A 20,855-nucleotide genomic window follows, 5' to 3' on the forward strand; every position below is an offset into this window, starting at 1 on the left:
TTTCTGACACGATAAGCAGAATTTGTAATGTTGAATCTCAAAAAGTTTGGAACTACATTCATGTAATCAATTACCCTTTGACCGTGTTCGACGATTCACGAACAATTATGTGTATATAGATATGTATATATAATATATAATATTAACTGAAAACATTAACAAAGTATTAGATATATGATACTTTACATAAACATATTTGTTTCGATATATTTATCGACAGAATTAAGAGATAATATTAAATGATTGAATTATCAGATACATTATGATATGATTACGGGCCTATGTTATGAGGTCCACTGTGATTTAAGAAATCTATTTTTTTTGACAACTCATTATTTAACCAGTATGATAAAGATAACGATATTTATATTTTATTTTATTAAATATATATATATATAACGATTTAAATTAATATTATATATATTTTTATACGCGTATTATACGTACATAGTTTTATACTTTTACTATACTTTAACTTTACCTTTACTTTACTTTTACTTTACTTTAACTTTAATAATTCATACTTTAATAATTCACTTTAATAATTCATACTTTAATAATTCACTTTAATAATTCATACTTTAATAATTCATACTTTAATAATTCACTTTAATAATTCATACTTTAATAATTCACTTTAATTCATACTTTAATAATTCACTTTAATAATTCATACTTTAATAATTTACTTTAATAATTCATACTTTAATAATTCACTTTAATAATTCATACTTTAATAATTCACTTTAATAATTCATACTTTAATAATTCACTTTAATAATTCAAAAATCTATTATAAATAGAATTCAATAGGTTTCATTATTTCATAGAAACTTGAAAATATATTTCTCTAAACTCTCTCAATCGAATTACATACATATATATATATATATATATATATATATATATATATATATATATATATATATATATATATATATATATATATATATATATATATATATATATATATATATATATATATATATATATATATATATATTTACTTAGTATTATTTCAAGATATTATTAGTATACATAAAGTACTACAACGGAGTTATATTCAGACGATTTCAAAATAAGTTTTCAAATGGGATAGAGCTAAGGAAATTATGAGTTATAGCTATGAAGGTTATGGGTATTGATCGAGGGTATTGCTCGTGAGGTCAACCTAACGTTTATCATTTTCGTTGCGTCTACGTACTTTCCTGCAATATTGAATCACAATATTGATACGTGAGCATTCATATCTTATCTTTTATATATTAATAGTGTATCCCTGACTAGTGCTCGAGTATATATGATTATGCATGTTTGTATGCTTAGTTTCGTCGTTAAATAGTTTATGATAAATCACAAATTTGATACATATGCTACTGAGATAAGTTATATGATATGCATGTCGTTGAAAATCTGAAGAAAAAATTAATAACTTTTCATTTAGATATCGTGTGGTTTCGATGAACGGATTAAAAGATATGGTCAATTGAATTATCATTAATTTTAATATTATTATTAAAACGATTATTATAACTGTTATCAGTTGATGTTATTACTAAAATTATCTTTATTACTAAAAATTAATATTTTTATTGAAACTATCATTTTATTATTTTTATCATTATTATTATTATCAATATTATTTTATCAAATAAATATGCGTACAAAGATATTTTTATCACACGTAATGTAATTACATTAGTAATACATACCACTATATTTTTATGATATTAAGTGAATTTTATAAATTTTATTATTTGAGATATATAAAAGTATATTTTTATCATATATGAATTTTAATATAAATTTTTATTTATTAATAAATGACTTGTATTATTTAGTATAATAAGATCTGATAAATATATTTAAATATGTAAAACTACTATATATAAGTTATATAATAAACATGTATAGATTTTGGAAGTCATTTTGGGTCAAGTTGACTTTTGTTGACTTTTGCATGTCGGTCTCGAGCATTAGGATTGTGATACACTACGACTTGACCTAAATTGTTAGACAGATATTGACCAACATATAAATATATATACTTAATATAGGTTCGTGAATCCGAGACAAACACTGCACTTGTTCAGTGCCGTCATATACATAATTGCTACGAAATACAGTATTGTGAGTTTCATTTGCTCCCTTTTTATATATATTTTTGGGCTGAGAATACATGCGTTGATTTATAAATGTTTTACGAAATAGGCACAAGTACTAAAACTAATTCTATGTGGGTTTAAACCAGAAATATACCCTTAGCTTGGTAACATTAAACTACTTGTCTATGTACGGTAGGCGCGAATCCTAAAGATAGATCTATTGGGTCTGACAAACCCCATCCTGACTATGGGATGCTTTAGTACTTCGAGGTTATTTTAAACACACCTGATCTGGTGTACTTCAGAGGGTAAAACATGAACGTTAAGGCTTGTTACCGGGTGCCTACAACTTATAGAGTACTTTTATACACTTGCGAGTGTACATATATTTATAAACGGAAATCTTGTGGTCTATTAATATATTAAAATGATTGTTATGATAAACCTATGAACTCACCAACCTTTTGGTTGACACTTTAAAGCATGTTTATTCTCAGGTATTAAAGAAATCTTCCGCTGTGGATTAGCTCATTTTAAAGATATTATTTGGAGTCATTCATGGTATATTTTGAAAGACGTTGCATTCGAGTCATTGAGTTCATCAAGATTATTATTAAGCCAATTATAGTCGGATGTATTATGAAATGGTGTGCATGCCGTCAACTTTCGTTGTAAAGAAAGTTTGTCTTTTAAAAACGAATGCAATGTTTGTAAAATGTATCATATAGAGGTCAAATACCTCGCGATGTAATCAACTATTGTGATTCGTTTATAATGTATATGAATGGGTCCTTTCATCGTTCGACTACTCCATTCTGTTGGGGGGTCCTTGCAGCAGAGAACTGATGTTCAATGCCTTGGTCTTTCAAGTAACTATCAAGCAGGTCATTCTTAAATTCCATCCCATTATCAGTTCGGATGCTCTTAACATGTTTGTTAAAAGAGCGTTGACTCTTTTTAATGAACTCAATGATAATGGCGGGGGTTTCAGACTTGGTTCTCAAAAGAAAAATCCATGTATAACGTATATAGTCATCTACAATGACAAGAACATGTTTCTGGTCACTAAGGCTAGAAACTCTCATGGATCCACATAAGTCCATATGCAATAATTTCAAAGACGATGAAGTATTAGGGTGTTGCTTAAACGGATGATTAGTCCATTTCAGCTTACCCATTGCACATGATGGACACACATGATGCTTATCATATGAAAGCTATGAATACCATCAACTAAGTCTTTAGAGACAAGTCGATTGATACCCTTATAATTCAGGCGAGACATCCGGTGACGTCATAACCACGAATTTTCTTTTGTGGAACGAGTAGCCAAACACATATTTCCATGTGATGGTGCATCATTGAGGTCAATAGTGTATAGTGAAGCACAACGTTTACCAACAAGGAGATCATTTCCATCGGTGGATTGCACCGAGCATTGACGACGTTCAAATAGAACTTTGAGATCTCCATCACAGAATTGAGTGACACTAAACAAACTGCACCCCAAACCCTCAACATACGAGACCCGTTTGATTAGTATGCCATTTTTCACATAATCTCCATATCCTGTTATCGCTGCAATCTCGTCATTTCCAAATGTAACCGTTCCTAGGAATTTGTCAACATAATTGATAAGCAGGGATTTATCGCCCATCATATGCCGAGAACAACCAGAGTCGATATACCAAACACAGACGTCAAAACCCTGTAAACGTTTAGTTTCCTAGACTTTCCAAAGTTGCTTAGGTCCTCTACGGTTAGTGCCAGCAACAAACTTTGGATCACAAATAAATGAATCACATAATGCAGCATGCAATTTAGACATTAAAGCATCATCTAAAACCACATTACATGAAGCATAATAAGCAATATCAAGGTTTACACAATCATCAGAAGTCTTTACACACAACTTATTCCAAGTAGATGTTTTGTTCACAGAAGAAAATTGTAAAACATGTGATGGCTTCCTAGGTTGACTAGCAGATTTCTTGGTTTGGTTTGCTACTTTCTTAATCGTTGACTTAGGAACCCATACAGATTTGTAATTCAAATTTGGATTATAACCTGTGACACGAAAAGCACCTTTGTTAGTGAGACGTCCAAACTTTTCAATTGTCATTTCAGTAGATTGATTTTGAAATATTTCCATTTTGATTTTACGTTCCTTTGCATCATACTCACTCAAATCAGGTTTTGGACTTGTGTGTTATTTTGAAGACTTTACTGGTTTCTTTAAAATACTTTCTCGTCTTTTGTTTGACAATAAAGACGTGGGAATCTTTTTAACAGAATGTGTACCACTTGGATGATGAATCTTTTGAACAATGACTCGTTTAGAAGACAAATCATTTGAAATTCTTTCCTTCTTTTGAGATCTTAAAGGATTCTTAAGAATAGTAATGGGTTTTAGATTTAAATTTGTATTACCCTTAACCTTCTTTCGAATCCCAGCCAGACTTGTAGAAATATGTTTAGGAACAGATTGATTTAGAGTCTTATGATCTATTTCCTTTTTAAGAACAGAAGGAGAGGTATGTGTATGTGTGTTAGCCTTACGTAGTAGATCTGTGTTGCTATTTAGACTTTTAATCTCAAGGCATAAGTCTTCTAAAGAAACTAAGACTTCACCATCTCTAAAAACTTAAGTAGGTTCTACTCTAGGAAGTGGTGGCTATTTATCACATATATTAAGTATTTTTTTGTAAAGACTGACATTTTAGTTGCAATTCAACATTTTCTCTTTCAAGTTTATCAACTAGATGAATCAAATCTATGTTCTCAGGCTTTGTTGCATCTGGTTCTACCTTAGGTTCAACTTTTGGTTCTACATTAGATTCTACCTTTTCATTTAAAGCCTTTTGACCTAGAGATTTTGACTTAGCAACTTATTTTCAATCTTGTCTAACTTAGTTGCAAACTTGTTTGTTAAGTCATTTAATTCATCTGCTAGGTCTTCATCGATTTTCACTTTTGAAACAGGATATGCAATTAAGGTTGGTAGATTTGGTTTTGCTTCAATGACAAGTTGATCAGACACCTCATGTATAGTAACACTAGAACTAGATGTGCCAAACACGTCCTTTTCTAGCATCAAAATATATTTCTCAAGCATGAGGGTCAGAATATAAACTAATCTACGCTTAGGCACATAATCAGCATTTTGCATCTTCTCTTCATGTTTAACAAGTTCTTTCAAGAAATCAGGATTTGATTTACCCATTTTAGCATGAATTTTCTCATACATTAAGCTAATTTGATGATATTTTCTAGATGAGCGATTAGTAATAATATCATCAAAATTAGCATCAGAAGCATGCACAAAGTGATATGGTAAACCAGCTTGAAAGTAATCAGAATGATATAGTCCTGGAATATTTTTGGAAATATCGTCTAACATCTTGGGATCTTCAAAACCCAACCTCCAATTATCATCATGAATTGTTATTGGTCTATTCATAAAGATTTTTGTTTTGACAATTCCATACTAATGATAGCTCGTGATTGCTCTTGACGATAGAGTTTCTCCTCATATCGTGCAAGTTGAGCTTTCATTTGTAAAGAGTCTTTAGTGAATAGAGAAATTTCAGCTTTCTTCTTAATCAAGGTTTCTTCCAATTGAACAATTTTCTTGTTTAATTTGGAAAGTGTGGGTTCATGTTGTTCTTTTAAATTTGAAAGTCTTTTTCCAAGAACTGAACTTTATCCGCAAGACGTTCGGATTTTAGACGATAATCCGTTCGTTCAATCTTAATCGGAAGAATTGACTTCTTAAGATCTTCCAACTCAGTTTCCGTAGAAGTGAGGTGGACTTTCAATCGATTCATTTTTGATTGTGAATTGGATGATGCAGATTTAGTCTCATTTAGTTTAATTTTATCTTTCAAAACTTTGTTTTCAGATTTTAAACCTTTGACTTCTTTTGACATTGAGACTAAATTCTTCATCAAGTCTTTTTGCATTTTGATAAAATCAGGTGTAATTTCAGTTGTTTGTACCTCATCATCATTAGTCATTGAGTTAGAATTCTCCCTTTCTTCCTTAGCTTTAATTAGCTTGGTCACCTTGCAAACATTTGCATGTTCCACCTTGGAATCGGAATCATCCATCCAGTTAAACCAAGTATCATCAATTGGTTTCAGCTCTCCCCCAGTTTCCATAACCTTCGCCATCAACATTTTCTTCTTGTAGTAAGCAGCATCTTTCTTCTTAGGTAACTTCCACTCGCGAGAGAAATGATCAGCTTTGCCACAATTGTAACAGATTGAATTATTCTTCTTGGAATCATCAGCATGTTGATGTTTTGATGAATCAGATTTCTTGTAATAGGTGGAAGATGATGAATTCTTTCATTGATTGCTTGATTTTCCTTTGAACTTGTATTTATTCAAGGCTTTGGTGAACATGGTAGCCATTTTGACTAGTTCAAGGTGAGAATCGTCAACATCTAAAAGATTCAACTCTTCAGAATCAGTTAATTCCTCAACAAGCACCTTCTTGGATAAGCTTTTGGAAGTGGTGAAAGATTTGCTTTTCTTCTTGGCAATGAAGGTAAGTGGATCACCCGGAGAAGACTCTTTCCTTTCCACTATAGTTTTTGACACTGCAGGTTGATAATGCATAAGTATTCCAACAAGCTCATGAATATTCATCTTATCAAGCTCTTTGGTAGATTGAATGATTGTTCCATAAGGATTCCAATCAACATTGAGTTTTTCGAGAAACTTCATATTGATCTCAGCATTCACTTTTGTAATCTTGCACCTTTTTAACTCATTAAGGACACCATTAAAACATCGGTAGGTTTCCTTGAGAAGTTCTCCGGGTTCCTGCTTGAAATCTTCTTAAAGTCTAAGAGCCTTATTCAGTTTCGTAACATTAACATGTCATAACCTTCCTGTTGCCTTTTGATCTCATCCCATATGTCCTTAGCAGTGGTATTGCTGTCAACATTTTCAAACAACTCATACGGGATGGCTTGCATGCCGATATTTTTAGCTTCAATATCATCCTGAGATCTTTCATGTTTCTCACCAGAAAGTTCATAGACTGGAATTGGCATACCAGTATTTGGATGATACTCAACAACTGGACCATCTCTCAAAGAAGCCCAAATATACTTTGCCTTTTCACCCTTGTAGTCTATGTACTGAGTGATAAGATGAAGCTGCTGGTTGTACTTGCCATCAAACAACACAGGAGGTCTGGAATCTGATCCGATAATCAATGTATCTTGAGAAGACATATTGATTACAAATGATGTAGATTCGGTAAAGATTTGGTATATCACACAAACTGAGATTCAGGTTCAGAAAAATTTAATAAAATGTCAGATTCGGTATCTGGTTCGGTACTGTAGCAGACTCGGTATCTGGTTCGGTACTGTAGCAGATTTGGTATATCAGATTCTGTATCAGATGTAGAAACCCGAACTAATCCATCCGGACGAAGTCTTTAACAGTTGATCCCATTGCATTGATCGACTCCAAGTGAGGTCCTTAATATGAGCTATTGTACAGCGGAAGACTTAATTCGTACCTGAGGATAACATGCTTTAAAAGGTCAACATAAAGTTGGTGAGATATATAGGTTTGATGCTAGCAGCGTTATAACTATGGACCACAAGATTTCATATGTAAACATTTTAATAAAAATATTCTAAGTGGTTGAGCACTTGGTAACCATACTTAACATTTAATCATGTCGCATATTCCCTTTATTATGAAATCTTACTACACCGTACCAAGTGTAGTCACGAAACGAAGTACTGTGCAACCGTTGAATACTGGTCGTCCAGTCCGGTTGGGGTTGTCAGGCCCGATAGATCTATCAACAGGATTCGCGTTTACAATACCGCTGTAAATAATAGTTACCAAGCTACAGGGAAGTATGCCAGTGGTACAACTCAACGCAGAATATATTTTTCAGTTACTTGTGTCCATAACGTAAAACATAAAATACATGTATTCTCATCCCGAAATACTTAGAGTTTAAAAGTGGGACTATATACTCACCTAATGTATTTTGTAGTAAAAATACATATAACATCACTGAACACGTATAAGGTTGGCCTCGGATTCACGAACCTATATCATTGTATATTTATTAATAATTATATCGTAATCGAATAAGTTTGTATATATATATATATATAATTTACTAATTATATCATTTGTTTATTAAGATAATTTTTATAGTAATACCTAATTAATATTTGTAATGATAAATATGATAATCATTTTAATACTAATAATGATAATATTTATAATAATACTTAATGCTTAATAATAATATTAATAATAGTATAAATAATAATAATAATAATAAAAAAAATGATAATTTGGATAAAAATTTATAATCCTAATAATTATGATAGTTTTATATGATAGTTTTAATATGAAAAAAAAAAATAAAAAAAAATAAAAAAAAATGAAAATTTTGATAATTCTCATATTAATGTTAATTTTAATGACAATGATAAAATAATAAAAATAATGAAAATGATATTATAGATAATGATAACAATTAGACTACCTTCAAAAGAAAAAGGCCTTAAAAAAAAATACTGCTCCAAGAGGGAATCGAACCCGAGCCCCATAGCTAACATGACAACACCCAAGACCATCCCACCACTCCTGCTTTTCTGATTATTATTACAATCTAATTAATTTATATTGTTTCTGTTTTTATTTTCTTATTTCCCTTTTGAACTGAATCGACCCCGTTCCTATCTCCCAAATTCTTAACCTTCTTCTCATATTTACATCAACTAGAGACATCGAAACTAATTGCTAAATAGTTTGTAAAGATTCAAGACTTATACTGAATAATCAATCGTGTTTAATTAAATTAAAAAAAAATAAAAAAATAGACGCTGAAGAACATGTGTGTTCATGAAATCGATTTTGACATTAAAGGATTTTATAGATCAAGATGTCAACATGAAATATGTCTAAAATCCTTTTCAGAAACTTTAGAAACCAATAACTTCAACAGAGAGCTTAAAACAGTTTCGAATTTCTTTATAAACACAATTTTTAACTTTTTGAATAAAAACCTTGGCTTTCAAAATTCGAACTCGATAGATTGAATTGATTCCTGAAACCTTCCAGATAGTTTAAGTGAAAGCATCCTAACAATACAGCATTTACAGATTTTAAAATTCGCTAATGAATTGGGCCGTTTGATAAAAGAAGTAAGAACAGAGGGAGCTTCGGTTCTGTTAGGATTTCTTTTTAATTTTCTTGGTTCCCATCGAAGTGCAATTAACAGAGGTTTATAAATAGAATAACAGATATAGTTACAGCTAAGTAGGTTAAATCTGTATTTGTTTTGTAGCTTGTGTTGTTTGACAACAAGAATCGAGCAGATACACATATAAAAAATAAAAGAGGATTTGAACTGTTATCGAATTTGTCTGTGTTAAAGATATCAGATTCGATTTGCTTAAGAATTATTAGACAAATTATACAGTTAGACAGTGATAGGATAGCGTACGTATTTGTATATATATATATATATATGTTTTTATCTGCTATTTATATATCCTAAATATATATATTTCTTAAATTTTGATCTATAACAATAACAAGTATAATTATCTCAATGTTATTGATAATACTCATGATAAAAAAAAGACTATAAATAATATATATAAAAAAAATATTATTGCTAACAATAATGATCATCTGTATAAATTTAATTACTAATAATGATAGTAATGATAATAATAATCTTATTAGTGATATAATAATAATAATATCATAATAATTTAAACTTTTCTATAATAACAATATTAGTAATAAAATTGTTAATATTAATGGTTATAGTGAAAATAGATTTATTAGAATAACTTTTATATTTTAACTTGTAATTAAATTTAATATGTAGAATTTATTATTATTTTTTTTAACTATCTAATAATTAATAAATATATTATATAACCTGTGACAACATTATTAGATGTTGAAATTTTTTTTATACAATATAATACCAATTAATAAGAATTATGTACATATAGTTTCATAATAGTAGTATCATATGCATGATTATATATATTCATATTAATTGCACTTAATTATTCTGTTTATAATTTTTCATATCAAATTTTATATACACATAAATGTTCGTGAATTGTCAGGCTTGGTCAAAGGGTAACTAATCATCCAAATATAGATTTCAGACTTTCTAGACTCAACATTAAGGTTTTTGCTTATCGTGTCAGAAACATATAGAGTTTAAGGTCTAAATTTGGTCAGAAATTTCCGGGTCGTTACAGTACCCACCCGTTAAAGAAATTTCGTCCCCAAAATTTTGCAGAGGTTGTCATAAATAACAATAGGAATGTTTTCATGACGATTATGAGGTAATAACGGAGTTTTATCATTATTGGTAGATATAGATAAAACATTTCGATCATGTGAAGCGTACGAGTAAAGCTATCACAAAAGAGAGTGAAATGAGTAATATGATATCGTTTTTAACTGATGACGTGGTTATGATTGATTTCCGGAATTCACGAGATTTAAACAAAATCTTGTGTAACAAGATTTGGCTCTTTAGAATCTTCTTTGATTTAATGTGGCAATCTGTTTTGATTCCTTTGTCGGATATTTCACTATAAATCTACCTCCCCCGTTTCCTTATTCTCCACACCTTCTATTTGCTGCGATTTTTACCCCAATTTTCTATTGCGAGGCTTTGTCCCTTCGTTTCTTCGTCCCGTCCTCAAGTCAAGCGAGTAATGGTTCGGAATTCGTAGGTATAAGATTTGGAATGAACATGGCTAATGTTATCAGAAAGAAATAATAATGGTACGATTTTGATTTGTCAAATTACCAGAATATCCAGAAAAATAGAACTATCAAGATGATTTGTTCTTAATACGTTTCGGAATTGGATAGAATGTAAGAGCCGTGTAACATGGCACATGATGACGGTACTGTGAATCATCACATTCCATTAGAAATTCAACATGTCTTACTGTAATATAATGAAGTTGATCAAGTTTCATTATATTATACTAATTCATGCATCAGTTTCCAACACTGCTTCAGAACATTCTTATTTTAAACTCGAAGGTTTTAGAACTTAGAAACTAACACAGTTTCTTTTATGTTGTAACGCAGATGTTACGGAGAGATAAATGATCTCGGATAAGAATAGTTGTGAAAATATCTCCAGAAATATGGAGAATATGTATAACGGAAGATTTGAAGATATCTTATAATATCTAAGATAAGATGACGATGAAGAATATTTGTCTGTGAAGGTTTAGAATAACAAGTAGGGTTCTTACTAACGGTTTCAGCAGGCACTGAATTGTTTGGATTCTTTGAAGTCGGGTTTAGTCCTTGTGATTTGTCCACAGCCTCTTTCATACTTTGCTCAATCCTTGTGAAGTCGGGTTTAGTCCTTGTGATTAGCACTGAATTGTTTGGATTCTCTTTTTATGAGCTTTACCAACACACTGTACTTTGTCGTCAAACTTTTGACTGCTAAAGTTGTTTACAGTTTTTGCTGCTTCATCAGCATTTCAAGAACTAGCTCGCAGTTCAGGGTGTTTTTCAGAAACTTCATATTCGGAGTATGAATTTCTTAGGGATAAACGTTATAGGTATAACTGAAGAAATGCTACTAGATTTTCAAAATACTAATTGCGGATTCCGCCGAAGTGATAATAAGCTGCTTATATATCCGTTGATGATGTTGTGAAATGAAAAAGGTTCTCCGGTAACGACGACGAAAGGACTAGGTATAAATATCACGGTTATAATATAGGAGTAGTTTTACTGAGAAGTCGAAGTGGAGCTGTGACAAAATTAGCTTCTTGAAAAGAAATTGTAGGGTTGTTTTTGCTAATGGATGATAAGGAATTTGACGCGGATAAGTTTTAACTATAACTTCGGTTTCGGAAATTTTTCAGGTGCATCACTGTATACATAAATCTTTTCTTCCGTAAACGAGGTGCAGCGGGTTCAACCTTTCGATCGAGGTGTTTTCAAGAATCAGGAAAAGTTGTGAATGCGAATTGTAATAGTCAAGATACGAATGAGGTTTAGGATAGAATCAAGTGGCAAACTTGAAGATTAGTTTAGTTTCATATGTTATAATCAACATTTTAATTCATTTTAATTGTCCAAAGTTAGCAGTCTAATAGTCTGATTGTCCAATGGTTCAATAAATTCATATATAAATTAAATATATAATATTCGAATTAATTAATACGTATCATGACCCGTGTACCGGTCTCTGTGTCAATCACAACTCAAACCATATATATATTTTGGAATCAACTCCAACCCTGTATAGCCAACTCCCACCTTCACATATAGAGTGTCTACGGTTGTTCCGAAATATATATATGGATGGGTCGATATGATAAGTCGAAACCTTGCATACGTGTCCCGTTATTTAAAATGCGTAAAATAAATAAATATATATCATGACCCATTATACAACGTGTTGTCTCAGAATTAATCCGACGTATTGTTGTACATGCGTCCCGACAGTATGTACAGTGCAGAAATTAAAATTGCGAGAATGTAAATTGCGATAAATTAAATGTTAATCAGTTAGCTGGGAACAGTTAGCCGGAACAGTTAGCGTGGAATCCTTAACAAATTTTCAATTAGTTAATTCGTGTGTTTTTAACAAATTTTATTTTGTCCAATGTTTTCTTCATTATGCCACTTGTTGGATTCTGATAGGTCAAAATCCAAATATGAAATTGAATGGAAATAGTTATTCTGTGGTGAACGAATACGTATATCGGTGATTGTAAATAGAATAGCAATTGACCGTTGAATCAGATTCGATGAATGTATAATGTAACTTATTAATGTGAATTCTGAGTATTTCTCGGGTACTACCCACCCGTTAAAATATTTTCATCATTAACAGTTTGTACGAAAGAAATTTTAATTACAATCTTTATGAAAATATACTTGCATATATATTTTCTTCAGATGTAATTATGGATTTAATGAGTCAGTAAGATATTAAACTCATTTGATTTATCGTTAATACTAGATTACATAATCTCTAAAGCAGTAGAGATTACATAATTGCCATGTCGAACGAAGGTAAATGAGATAGAACAATACGTAGAACGAAATTAATCGATGTAGAACGATATGTAGAACAAAGATCATACTCGAAATACATATGGTAATATTGAGGCGTGTGACGTTGATGTCTGAGGTGTAGATTGAGATGTTGAGATTTACGACGTGGTTGTGGTTTGGGGTGATAAGGGTACTGTCGGAGTTGGTGATGGGGGTACGGATTATGCTGCTGGTGCTGGTGCCGGTGTTTGCAACCTTCGCACTATGTTCTCCAATGTCGTCACACGAACGCGAAGTTCGTTAATTTCTGCTAGTACTCTGGGATGATTGGCGGTGGGAACGAGCGAATGAACAAGATCTGAAATATGGGATAGTATATAATCGTGACGAAATATTCTAGAAATGAGAGAGAAAATGGTTTCTCGAACAGGTTCGCCGGTAAGTGCTTCAGGTTCATCGTCAAGAAGGCAATTTGATGGATGAAGTGAATCTTCGATGTGAAATGATTTTCAAATTTCGGATGATATTCTAACTATATAGAATATCTATATATATAATACTAAAGATTTCGTAAACTACAGAGGAACCTACGGCATATGTCAGACAAGTCTACAGTAACAGATACGCCAAGATAGGAATTATCAGATACGCTAAAATATGAATTTTGTCTATACACTATCGATGCACTAAATGCAGTAGAACGTGTCTAGACTTGAGAATGATAGGCAGACAATTTCCTAAGGATGATAAGCAGATGATTTCCGACTAGAAATGATAAGCAAAACTTTTAATAGGCAGACACGGTCAAAGTCCAGACTCACTAATGTATCCTAACAACTACCAGTTAGACACACTAATGGGAGACCTGGTTCGCTAAGACCAACGCTCTGATACCAACTGTAGAAACCCGAACTAATCCATCCGGACGAAGTCTTTAACAGTTGATCCCATTGCATTGATCGACTCCAAGTGAGGTCCTTAATATGAGCTATTGTACAGCGGAAGACTTAATTCGTACCTGAGGATAACATGCTTTAAAAGGTCAACATAAAGTTGGTGAGATATATAGGTTTGATGCTAGCAGCGTTATAACTATGGACCACAAGATTTCATATGTAAACATTTTAATAAAAATATTCTAAGTGGTTGAGCACTTGGTAACCATACTTAACATTTAATCATGTCGCATATTCCCTTTATTATGAAATCTTACTACACCGTACCAAGTGTAGTCACGAAACGAAGTACTGTGCAACCGTTGAATACTGGTCGTCCAGTCCGGTTGGGGTTGTCAGGCCCGATAGATCTATTGATGTCAAAGCAGAGGGGTATAAAATACTATTAAATTTTTGCAGGAAATACTATTAAATACGATACAATTTTATACAAGATATTTATTTATTTATAGAATGGATATACTTAAACCTTGCTACAACACTTATAGGCAGTGTACCTAATCGTACAGTAGTGTAGTTTTTAGTAAGTCCGGTTCGTTCCACAGGGAAATCTTTAAACAAAGCTCAACGCTATATTAGTTTACTTTTATAAAAATACAAATATATATATAAGTAATATTATTATTATAAAGGGGGGTTTTTACCGTTTAATGACCGGTTTGTCGATTTTAAGACTTTAGTCGCAGTTAAAACCTAATGTAAAATATAAAATAAATACAAGACTTAAATTAAAGCTTAAAGTAAATAACGATAATGAAATTGCGAATAAAAATGCGATAAAATAAAATTGCGATAATTAAAAAGTACGATAATTAAAAGTGCGATAAAATAAAATAAATAAAAGTGCGATAATTAGAAGTGCAATTAAATATAAAATAAAGGAAATTAAATATGAAATAAAAGAATTATGCTTATTTAAACTTCCGTAATCATGATGTTTGACGTGTTGATTTTAGTTTTATTCCCATGGGTTAATTGTCCTTTGTCCTGGATTATTTAATATGTCCGTCTGGTTTTTGTCCATAACAGTCCATCAGTCATAAATATAAAGTGCGAGTGTCCTCAACAAATTATTATTATACCCGAAGTTAAATATTCCAACTAATTGGGGATTCGAATTGTAACAAGGTTTTAATACGTTGTTTAATGAATACACCAGGTTATCGACTGCGTGTAAACCAAGGTTTTACTACTTTGTTAACAATTACACCAATTACCCTTGAATGTAATTTCACCCCTGTTTTAATTATTCTAGTGGCTATTAATCCATTCCCGTGTCCGGTTAAATGAACGATTATTCGTACATATAAATACCCCGCCCATCGTGTCCGATCGAGTGTATATGGTAATTTATAGGGACGCCCAATTGTAAATCTTTATATTAACATTAACAAACTTTCATTTAGTTAAACAAATATAAAGCCCATTAATAGCCCATAGTCTAATTTCCACAAGTGTCGTTCTTTTGTCCAAACCCCAATTATGGTACAAAGCCCAATTACCCAATTTTAGTAATTAGCCCAACATCATGATTACTTCGTTTTAAATAAGCATAATAATAACTTAGCTACGAGACATTAATGTAAAAAGGTTGAACATAACTTACAATGATTAAAAATAGCGTAGCGTTACACGGACAGAATTTCGACTTACACCCTTACAACATTCGCTAACATACCCTTATTATTAGAATTATAATTAAAATTAAAATATAAATTATAAATATAAATATAAATTTTACGTATGAAGAGGAAGAAAAAGATGATTAAAACTCGGCAGAAAACTGGCTTTATATAGGACCTGACCAGCATTTTTACTCCATGCGACTCGCATGGATTTGTGCCTCTGGCCATACGAGTCGCATGGCCACCCTGGATCCAGCCAAATTAGTTTGTTTTCTTCTTGCCGACGTAAAATAATAATAATATATAATATAATATATAATATAATATAATTATATATATATTATATTATATTCTTGTGCATAGTAGACTAGATATTTTTGGTCCGTTGCGTCGGGCGTTTCTTCTAGGCTCAGGTCCCGGTTCCGGATTTTCGGACGTCTTCGCGTATTATTTTATATCGTGTACTTTGCGTCTTGTAACTTGTACTCTTGTCATTTTGAGACGTTCCTCATCAATATTTTGAACCTTTTTAATTGTATCTTGTACTTTTTAGCTCTTTGGACCTTTTTGTCTTCAATTTGTCGAATCTGTCTTTTGTCTTCACCTTTTATTATTTAAACGAATATCACTTGTAAATAGAACAATTGCAACTAAAAGCTTGTCTTTCTTGAGGAATAATGCTATGAAATATATGTTCGTTTTTAGCATTATCAAATATTCCCACACTTGAGCGTTGCTTGTCCTCAAGCAATATTGTCTTGAAATACTAGAATCACTTCTTTATTCTTCACACTTTGTACATCAGTGATTTCTATACGGCGGTATAAACAATGGAAGTAACGATATGGTTTACAGTCCCACATGACTATAAAAATTTAGATCCATTAAGGAAATTGGATCTTTATGAAAACATTTGATCTTTTGAAAATTAAATCTAGTTTTTTACCCTAGATAAGTTTTCCGGAATAACCCTTTACCGGTGTTTGCAAAATATTTTAGTGGGTTTGGTGGGTTTCAGATTTGAAAATTTTAGCTCAAAACTTGCGGTTTTGTGTCACCCACTTGCTAACTTTGTATTTGGAAAGCAACACGTCCAGTTTACTTGTCCCGTATATTACCTTTCGGTAAACTACCGTCCGGTTGTAAAGGAAAGCGTTGAACAAGCAACTGTTAAGGCAATGTCCCGTGACATGCTTTTGATTATGGTCTATAACGTGTCGGACGCAATTACTATCCTTGGTAGGAGCAATAGTAAAGCTCACCCTTATAATTTGTCGGTTTGACACAAGGTCCTGTCTTTGACCATGCTATGCAACCACCGTTCTTACGGTTGACACCCGATTTAGTTCAGGTGACCTAGTGAATTCCAGGTGAATTCCTAGGATTTTACGTTCAATGGTAATGAACGCATTGAAAATAGGGTTTCCAGAAAACAAATCGGTTTGTATTTTTGATCAAAATATTTTCTCGTTCAAGCTCGAGTTTAGATATCATTGAATTCCATGAGTTTGAATTCTCAATCTTTAAGGTCAATCTCAAGGATTGAGTAATATCAGGCTTAAAAGCTGATTTTTAATCTTTAAGGAGATTATCCTTTCTGGGGATCTGATTCATTAGTCTTATCAAGCTAATTTGCATGGTGCCTCCCCATTGTACGAGATAAATCCTTCTCATGGTTAGGATAAATCTGACCACTTGGCGACCCTGTTTAATGCTGAGGTCCGTGGATTTCCTGCTGATTTTAGTGATGCCTTTTCTAGATTTTTCGTCAACCTACAGCTGGTCTGGACGACAACTTCATGACCTAAATCAAGAAGCGCGTTTCTTTTTCGGAAGACTTTACTTCCTTTTAATGATGGAATTGATTCATCGTGTATATCCATCTCTTCTTTTCTTTCATCGGGTAAAACAGTTTAGTTTAGTCCAAAGCAAAAGTATTTTCAGTTATTTGTTACAGATATATGTGACATATGTTTAAGATAACTTGGTAAATTTTCCCACACTTGGCTTTTATTTTCCTTTTTATCGTCCTCTATTTCATTTTAAATGAATTTTAACATTTTAGTTTGTTTCTCAATTTATGTCCTTTCCGAGGTAACAATAATTTCGGTGTTAAAACCTAGTTTTATCGTTCATAAATATGTATAAACATGATTTTAATTCATTTATTTGAAAATTTTGAAAAATTTTACTAGAATTGGGTAGTCAGTATATAAGACTAGGGCTGTTCTTTTTTATCAGAGAGCACTAGATTCTAATACAACTACTGCTTTACTAGTATTTTTAATGGTAACCAAGTGTATAAAGTAAAAATTTTTAAAATCCGAAAGAATTTAATCCCTTCCCACACTTAAGATCTTGCAATGCCCTCATTTGCAAGAAATTAGTAACAATTTAAATTATTGAGGGTGATTTGTGTGAAAATGATTAAATTTTACCAAAGTTTCCAAATATATTGGCGTTTGTTTGCTGAATGATAAATGGTGCACATCATTTGTTCATTCCGTCTTGTTGTTATTTCACATATATTTTGCATCTTGTCGTCAAAATTACTTGCTTTTGCTGAACTTAATGCCAGTCTTTGAAAATGCGTTGTTTTACCCTGTTTTGTGCATAAAATAGAATACATACAATACAAATATAATCATACATGTAATTTGAAATGGAACTTTGGCATCCCACTTTCAAACTATTAGAAAAATATTAGTACACAATAATAATAAGAATATCAAACATTACATAAATGTAATAAAATGTTAAGTGTTTAAAATAATAAAAATATAAATTACCAACTTATCTCTACTGATCAGGAGGTGGGTTAGGAGGAAAATTAGGATATGGATCCCAATTCATGTTCGCGTCCGGGTTCCATGGCTGATTATAGGTGAACTGGTATGCTGCGTCATAATCATATGAATCATAGGGTGGTCTCATTTCTGGCTGATGTGCGGGATAGTATGCGGGTCGGGTCGGATAATACATCTCGCCAGGCTGCAACTGGCTTATAATTTGGCGCTGATGATAATCCCATCGGCCATGCTCTCGTTGCCGGGAATGCTCGTAGTCATTCCGACGTTGCCATGCCTCGTACTGCATATGCCTATCATAGTTCGTCATGTATTCATCCTCCATACGAACGCCTAAATCAAGAGCAGTCTCCCGAACAACTCCTATAATGTTGTTCGCCTCCTCCATCTCGTCATCCGAACCTCTTTCTACCTGTCGCTGAGGTCCCTCGTATCGATATACCCGGCCACGTCTCATCAATAATACCCTTGCACCGTGATAAAGGTTTGAACTTATAGTTTCACCTTCTTCCTCTATTTCGTTCATTGGACCCCCTTGGTGCTTATCCACACCTAAATACTCTCCAATGAGAGTAATGAAAATGCCACCACCTATAATACTCCCCGATTTCATCCCCGAAACTACATTAGCGAGATAATAACCAACACAATAGGGAATGTTAACGAAACTCCTCGGGTCTCTAATACACTTGAGGTAGAACAAATCGTTTACGGTCAATTTCTCCTTATTCTTACCCCTTTGTGTAATTGTGTTTGCTAAGAATCTATGAATCACCCGGAGTTCAGCTCTGTCTATATCTAAGTATGTATGATTTCCACTGGCGTGAAATTCATTAAAGTGGGACATACGCCTCCAGACGGCGTTAATATCAAATTCCCTATCTATCCTTTCTCCTTGGGCAATCAGGCTATTACAGTCGGGGCTCAAAAGTTCAGCAGGGGTCTAAATCTGTAAGGCCCTGGCTAAATCTATCATGGACATTCTGTACATGCGTCCACCTAACAGAAATCTAATAAAGTTTCTATCATCTATCCTCCTAACATCACTGTTTAACTTAATAGTACTAAGTAATTCTATACACCATTCCCTATATATGGTTCTACGAATTGAAAATAGGCGCATCCAATCGTTAAACTGAGAATTACCATACCTTTGCACCAATAATTCCCGAATCGGTTCGGCAAGGTCAACTGTTTCCAAAGGTACCCAGTCAATTGCCCTTGGCATTTCAACAACCTTAAAGTAGAGAATGTGCATGTTCTTTTGATAATCTGGATACTCTATCCAACATCGATCAAATCTTAGATTTGGGTGTAACTGATCTTCATTAATGTCTAAGCTCAGAATCATTTGATGTGGAGCGAATTGACGAAACTGATTCATGAATAATTGATCTTGATCGTGATAAGGAATATGTTGCTCCTCATGTTCTTCTTCTTCTTGTTGCATATGTTGTTCTTGTTCATGAAACATTTCCGGTTCGGGCTCTGGTTGTCTGGACGATGATGCACCGTCCGTATCTGTATTTCTCTGCAAAACACATTAAACACAAAATTTGTGCATCCAAATATGCATTAGTGTTAGCAAAATAATAACTTGAAACAATTATGATGACATGTTCAATTCATAACACATTTTATACATATTTTCCTAAAAATAACAATTATATACTTTTACATACGAAAATGTGTACAATGTTTTATCACATTTAAACTCTTAAACATGTCAACAATAATTATTATAACAATTAAACACTTTGTTACATGGCATTCAAATCAAACTAGTGCTCATTTTCATATTTTTGTCAAGTCTACACTTTGTCAAATAAGCATATACGAAAAATGTACATCAAGTTCATAAGCATTTATCTCAAATAACATGCCAAAATAATCACTACTAGCAATGAAACAAGTTTCAAATGGCCTTTATATCAAATTATCCAAGTTCATGAATTTTTAGACTTAAAAAGTCTACTTTAATTCTCAAAAACATGTTTAGGCTCAAAGTTTGGATCAATTAACTACCTAAACATGTTACACTACTTAATTGAGCAACAATTCATGACAAAAATCGGCCATAACCTGTTTATATCAAAAAGCCCCAAATTGCTCAAGAACACAAACCCTAGATTCTTAAAAATTTGAAGTTTTTAGCTTCAATTCATGTTAAATAGCTTCTATCTAGGATATACATGCATAATATAACAACAATTTAGCTCTAATTACACCTAAATTTAACAAAATCAAAATATAAAATTTCTAGCTCAAGAACACAAAAATTCGAATTTAAAGAGAT

The sequence above is a fragment of the Rutidosis leptorrhynchoides genome, chromosome 2 (assembly GCF_046630445.1).
Source record: "Rutidosis leptorrhynchoides isolate AG116_Rl617_1_P2 chromosome 2, CSIRO_AGI_Rlap_v1, whole genome shotgun sequence".
NCBI lineage: Eukaryota > Viridiplantae > Streptophyta > Magnoliopsida > Asterales > Asteraceae > Rutidosis > Rutidosis leptorrhynchoides.